Source organism: Cicer arietinum, chromosome 2, assembly GCF_000331145.2.
Source record: "Cicer arietinum cultivar CDC Frontier isolate Library 1 chromosome 2, Cicar.CDCFrontier_v2.0, whole genome shotgun sequence".
In the NCBI taxonomy this organism is placed as follows: domain Eukaryota; kingdom Viridiplantae; phylum Streptophyta; class Magnoliopsida; order Fabales; family Fabaceae; genus Cicer; species Cicer arietinum.
The window spans coordinates 33,318,718-33,325,843 of NC_021161.2; the positions used below are offsets into that span (position 1 = coordinate 33,318,718).

General features: G+C 31.3%; 1 pseudogene; it reads right to left on the reverse strand.

Moving 5' to 3' along the window:
• Nucleotides 1-947: 947 nt before the first annotated feature.
• Nucleotides 948-5,511, reverse strand: LOC101506296 (zinc finger BED domain-containing protein RICESLEEPER 1-like; annotated as a pseudogene).
• Nucleotides 5,512-7,126: the final 1,615 nt, after the last annotated feature.

A 7,126-nucleotide genomic window follows, 5' to 3' on the forward strand; every position in this document is an offset into this window, starting at 1 on the left:
CTGATTGTGGCGGTCTGCTGTCGAGCCTTAAGGCAAGATTGTTAGACCTTGGAGGTATTCGGGTGGGGAATTCCTAGGTGACTTGGAGGTAGCACTCCAAATGTCGGGAGCTACCACGCAACACACGTTTACCTCGACTGTCGCGTATATGTGTCTTAGGTTGAGTTGAGGGGATCTATGAGGACAGGGCCAATTTGAATTGTCCGTCCACCGGGATGGTGGCATAGTATCAAGCCTCCTAACCAAGTACTTCAGAGTTAGAATGGTACCACATTGTGAAGTAGAGTCTAAGCTCATGCATAACATTGCATTTTCTTGTGATTGTTTTGTTGTGATTAATATGTATTATGTGTGATAATAATTTCTGCGATGATTTGATGTTATAGTGAAGTGTATTGATTTTCCTTGATTTTGACTATACAATGTGATGTTTTTCTTTGAAGAATGTTTGTGTAATGATACGGTTTATTGATGATTAATTGCGTGTTCCTCTTATTTATATTATACTATCAACATGAATTCAAAACTCACCTCCTTCGTTGTTTGTGTTTGACTGGCTTGGCCCTGCATTTGGGAAATTGCAGTTATTACAGGTTAATGAGTCTCGAAGTTCAAGTTTGGGAGAAATTCCGCTCTGATAGGTGATACCGGGAATTAAGAGTTGTAATGTGTATTTTACTTATGTTATTATAAATGACTTTTTATATGAAAACTTAGTACGAGTAAGTCTTGGGAATTAAATCAAGAAATTCTAGTTAAATCAAGTTTATTGATATTGTATTATTTTAATTGAGGAACAAAGTTGAATTGTTACATGTGTATTTAGAGAAAAGTGATATCCTAAATTAGATATTAAAGTTTTTATTTTTTTTAACAGATTTTCTTCATCCGCTGCAAGTTTTCTTCAAATAATTTAGAATATGTTATTATAAATGTTATTTTGGGGTTTAGGGTGTCACAGTTAGATCCCAAGTGTGACTATTCAAAAGAGATTGAAGTTCAAAGGCTATTGCAAGTCTCCAATTGGAGTCTTTGATAGCTTCTGAATAAGAAGTGGGTTCTTTTGAGGTAGAAATAGTTTAAAAAAATTAGGAGATCAATAAGTTGTCATAGCACATGTAGTTAGATAAGGGATGTGGAATACCTTGGTTGTTGTTAGAAGGAGACAAATTAATATCTAAATTAACCTTTAACATGTAACAATAAAAATCTTTAAGATATGAAGCAGGATATGTTGTCCTGCCATTCTTCCTATGAGTAATAACAAGAATTATAGGAGAAATGGAAAAGGCATAATTTGAGGCATTCGAAACCAGATCAACAGTTGAGTCATATTTGTCATCAACAAATTGATCATGGGGAGTAGGTGCACTGGAAGCTGCAAAACCTGTGTCAATTTACAAAGGTGCAGCACAACAAGATGCAGGTAGGGCTGGACATTGGGTCGGTTGGGGACCAAAATCAATAACCGGCCCAAACCGCGGGTGAGGCACACTAACCCAATATAGCCCGTTTAATACTTCGGTTTGAATGGGTTACGGGTTAACGAATTATCGGGTAAAGTGTATGGGTTGATTCGGTTTGGATCAATTAATGGACTATAAAATATATTTGGCCAAACTAAATTTTTATTTTATTTTTATGTGAAAACCAATTTTGACCCAAATATTTGTATCTATTTTGGAAATAATTATTAGACACATTTTATAAACTTTGAATTTGGAGTTCATTTGTACATATTTGGTATTTTTCTATTGAAGAGCCATTTAGGCTATCAAGTCCTAGCTACAAACTCAAATTTTCATATTACATACTAATATCAAATTTAAGCATACACAACTTACTCAAGAGAATATTTTTACTGACATACAAGTTCCAATAAAAATATTCAACAATATGAATGTATCTTGAGAAACAATTCATGTTATAAAAATCACACACTAACGTAATGTTTAAGTTTTAATTTGAATGGTGTCATGAAACGCCACTGATTATTTCAAATGACTCTATGATCTGACAATATTTCAAATCAACACAAATTTTAGAGATGGGCATCCTGATAAATCAGTTTGAACAAATTTTAGAGATGAACATCCTGGTATTTCAAATCAACACAAATTTTATCATCAGCTTGTAATCTTTCTTGTACATCCTGATAAATCAACAAGAAATGCAAGTCAATAGAAATTATTGATAATAATGAGGATATAAAATAACATTGAACAAACTAAACATAATCATCTTACTTTTCTCCTCAATGCTTAATGAATCATTATGCAACTTGCTACCACAATTGTTGAAATAGCTTGGAATTGAACCTGTTATAAACAAAAATTAGATTTTAATAAAACACAAATGAGGAAATAATTAGGAAAAACAGAACAAAGAAAAATAATAACAATGGCACCCCATCAAACAGAATAGAGAAGTTGATAATTCTTACCACATCAAACATAAATCAATAATAACAATGACACCTCAAGCATCAAGACAGTGCAGATTAATTTGAATTGAAAACACTTAACACAAAATTAACACCACACACCAATTATGTTTGCTTGATTGAATAATTACTAAGTAACAAGTATTTAATAAATGTATCTAATCATCATAAAACTTAATTTTAAACAACATAAAATTTAAAATAGCAACAAATAATTATGTGCATACCTCTAATGTATTTGCTCAAGTCTACAAGGTGCTCTTCCTTTGACCATAATAACGAGTCTAGAATATGAAGGTATGTGTCTCTCTTGCTCCCTACATGGCAACCAAATGATTAATAAAATGACTCAAGTATTTAACAAAAAATATAAGACAACACCAACATTAAAATTTGACACTAAATTGAAATAAATTTGGATTTACCAGCATAGACAAAATGAACATCATCAAACTAAAACAACATATTTAATAAAGACTAAAACACCAACATCAACGCTTCGCAAAATAAATTAAAAAAGTCAGACCTGCCATTATGTCATAGACAACAACATCAACATAAACAACAACATCAATAATAAATTAAAAGTAAAAATCGATACACTTCGCAAAATATGGCGTCAACGTTGCCATTATGTCATAGAGTCAAATGCAGTGAGTCAAAAGTGTGATCCAAAATATTCAAAAAAGTCAGACCTGAAATAGTTGGAACTTATTAATTAGTACAAAAATAAAATTGAATTCTCATTTCAAAAAATTCAAATTAGAAACAAGTAAAGAGTTGGAAATGAGATACATCGATTTTAATCAAGCACAACCAGATGGTTGTGCTTGTGGCTATGAAAATGAGCTATCTGAAGCTGCATTTCCTAGTGACATACCTTGGAACTCTATAAAATAAAAACATCACAATTTATTAGATATATACATTTTTATAAGTTGAAGTTAATTAAATATACATGAATAATTTTACCTGATATAGTTTCTTCAGAAAGTTCGACCTCTTCCATGAGATTCAAGTCTTTGAAATAGGTGAAGGAAGGTTTCAACCAATTTTGAGTACAAATTAATGCCTCTACCATTTTTGGTTTTAGAGAGCTCCGGAAGGTTTGTATTACTCTACCCCCAGTGCTGAAAGCACTTTCAGATGCAACCGTAGAGACCAGTATAGCTATAATATCTTTATCTATTAAGGATAAAACTGGATACTGAGCTGAATTATGTTTCCACCAAGATAGGATATCAAATTTATCACTCATTTTCACACATTTACTAGCAAGATACCCCTCGAGCTTATTTTGTTGGTCAATTGCATCTTTTTCTTTTAAATGGACTTCAAATGCTTGTGCCCTTGCCAATTGAGAAAGATTGGCAGTAGCAACAAATGTTTCATCATTAGAAACATTTTCACCAGCATTTGGATTTGGTTGAGATGCATTGTTTTTTAGGTCATAAGCCTTCTTATACTAATTATACAGATTAGTTAAATTATCTTTTATAGAGATGAACAACTCTTTAGCAAATATTTCTTTAGTTGCATACATATCCTTAAAAGACCATTCAACATATTTTAACTTATAACGCGGATAAAAAATTACCCCAAAATACACCAGCTGATTTATTTTTTCTACGTTTCCCCAATACTTTTCATATTTTTCCATCATATCCACACCCACATTAGCAAAAAAAGTATTTAAATTTAAAGAAGCAAGATCTAGTCCACAATAGATTGCAGACATTTGGTGAAAATATGTATGAATACTCACATGTTGTGAGGTAGAAAACACCCTTGTTGCCTCATAAAATAACTTAAAAAAAGTTGCAAAATCCCGAGCAATATCCCAATCAAAACTACTTGGGGGACCAGCGTCTCCAAAATCTCCTTGTAACTAGAATCCTCTTCTTCAAGTTTTTCAAAGGCTACTTGAAACTTCTCAGCAACCTCCAACATCAAGTAAGTTGAGTTCCACCTAGTGGAAACATCAAGAGAAACCAATTTTTTACAAGAAATTCTAGCAAATTCTATATATTCCTTAAACTTGGCAGCCATGTGAGGCGAGGACTTAACAAACCTAACAACATTCCTAATGGCAGAGATGGACAAGTGTTTCTCTGTCAAACCGTCATTTACAACTAAATTTAAAATATGTACACAACACCTCATGTGGAAAAATTCACCATGTCCCATCAACCCATTCATATTTTTAACTTTTTTCTTCAAAAGTGTCACTGCTACATCATTAGATGATGCATTATCAACCATTATTGATGACACATTTCGAATTCCTCAATCCTTTAAAACTTCTTCTATCTTTTTACCTACGGTTACACCCTTGTGGTTTGGTATAACTGTGAAGCTAATTATTCTTTTTTGATAATTCCATTCATTATCAACAAAATGTGATGTAAGAGTCAAGTAATTAAGGTTTTGAATTGATGTCCAACAGTCAGTAGTAAGGGCCACCCTATTGCAATTAGACTTAAAGAAAGCTTTCAACTTAAGTTTTTCATCCAAATACAACTGAAAGCAACCTCTAGCTATTGTACGCCTAGATGGAATGGTAAATTGGGGCTGCAATGTTTTACACAAGTATTTAAATCCTTCACCCTCAATCGCCTTAAATGGTTGTTCATCTAACACAACAAAAACATACACTGCCCTACGACAAGCTTGAAGGTTAAACCTACTACTAGTTGGGACTAAACCAGATCCCTCAACAGATGAAAATGTAGGAATTGTTTGGTTAGGGTCACTTAACACGAAAAGTGGTTTTTTGAGACATTTATTAACGTGTTTGTTCATGTTAGTGGTACCATGAGATTTAGAGTCACACAAATACCTCTTGTGGCAGTGTTTACACGCTGCAGTATCAACGTCACAATCAAGTACTCTGTTGAAATGCTCCCAGCAGTTTGATGACTGCCTAGGCCCACTTGCATTAGGTTTCTCTTCTTTTTTTCTTGGGTATTATCCAATAAAGGTCCAGCAACATTTGTTATTGTTGCTGCTGCACCATATTCATTATTGTTGATATTTTGAGTAGGTATATTTTGACTAAGCTGGTCCATCACTGAAATAATGAACGAGCCTTAATCAATAAATACCAACCACATTAACGTTCAATATTTAAAGGGATGTAAGTTATTATTTAAGGGATTGTATTAAGATTTAAGAATTGTTACAAAAATTTAAGTGGTGGTGGAGGTAAAAATATAATATAATTTATTTATTGCATTGTTATTGTAAAATATTTGACAAATTCTAATGATTTATAAGGGTGTCTAATATGAACTTCTCAATAAATATGTAACAGTTGACCTTTATTATTGTTAACAAAAATGAATTTTAAAATAATAAAAAATAAACAATGAATATAATATTTTTTATAAAAATTTACTAAAATGCATTATTTTGCAACATCACATTATTTTATAAATTTTAAAATGCATAACTTGTTATGATGTAGTAGTATATACATACTTGGATTTGAAGCATACATAAAATAACTTAACATAATGAGACTAAAAATAATAATAAACACATAAATATTGATACCTGAATTTGATGCCCTCATGATATTGGTTGTGACTGGAAAATGGCTGGTCTGAGAGCGCCTATGTCATTAGAATTTGTTTGTGGCCATAGTTCTCTACTACTGATCATAATTTAAAATAGAAAAAAAAATTAGCATCAGTTCAATCACTTTTATATCTATACCAAATAATGCATAAATTATTTCTTGTTGACATGTGCAAATTGATAAGTACTCTTTCAGGACTACCAAATAAGTTCAATTACTTTTGTATCTATACCAAATAAGTTCAATCACTTCTGTATATATATCAAATAATTTAAAACTTATAGAGAGTTCAAACACTACAACAACATATATATTTTTCAGGATTAATTGAACTTTGAACTTTTCTATTAGTACTCTTTCATGTCCCTCAAGTCACTAACATAGTTTTATATTTGGGAAAAAAATAGATATAGTCGATATGCATGATATGATAACTGATAAAACCCACCAAAAGTGAGTAAAGCTTGGTTCAGGGCTTAGATGCTCTTAGTGCATTAAAATGTACCACTTAAACAAATGTATTATAATTTCTTATTTTCGGAATTTGAATTGAAGTTTCTTTGGTTGCTGATAAAAACTGATGGTCTTGTTATCTTTTCTGTTTGTGACTTTTGCATAAAGAGAAAGTAAAAAACAGAAATACTAGGACATGCAAACTGCTAATATTGTGGCCAGAAATAGATACAATCTATTCCATCATGGTTCCTATAATTTTGTGGCCAGAAACAGCTAAGGGTTCCTATAATTTTCTTCATATTTTTGTTTTTCTGTTTATTTTGTCTTTATAAATAGTTATAGCATGTCAATGAATGGAGTTCAACAATCAAACCCATAACAAAAATAAAACTTCAACAAAAACTAAAATAGGAGAAAAATCATAATACAAAAAAAAAAAAATCAAAAACCCAAAACAAATTTAACAATGGAGTTCAACAATCAAACCCATAACAAAAATAGAACTTCAACAAAAATTAAAATAGGAGAAAAATCATAATACAAAAAAAAATCATAATACACAAAAAAATCATAAACCCAAAACAAATTTAAAACAAACCAAGAACAAAACAAAACTTCAACAAATTTAAAATGTCAAAAAATTCATA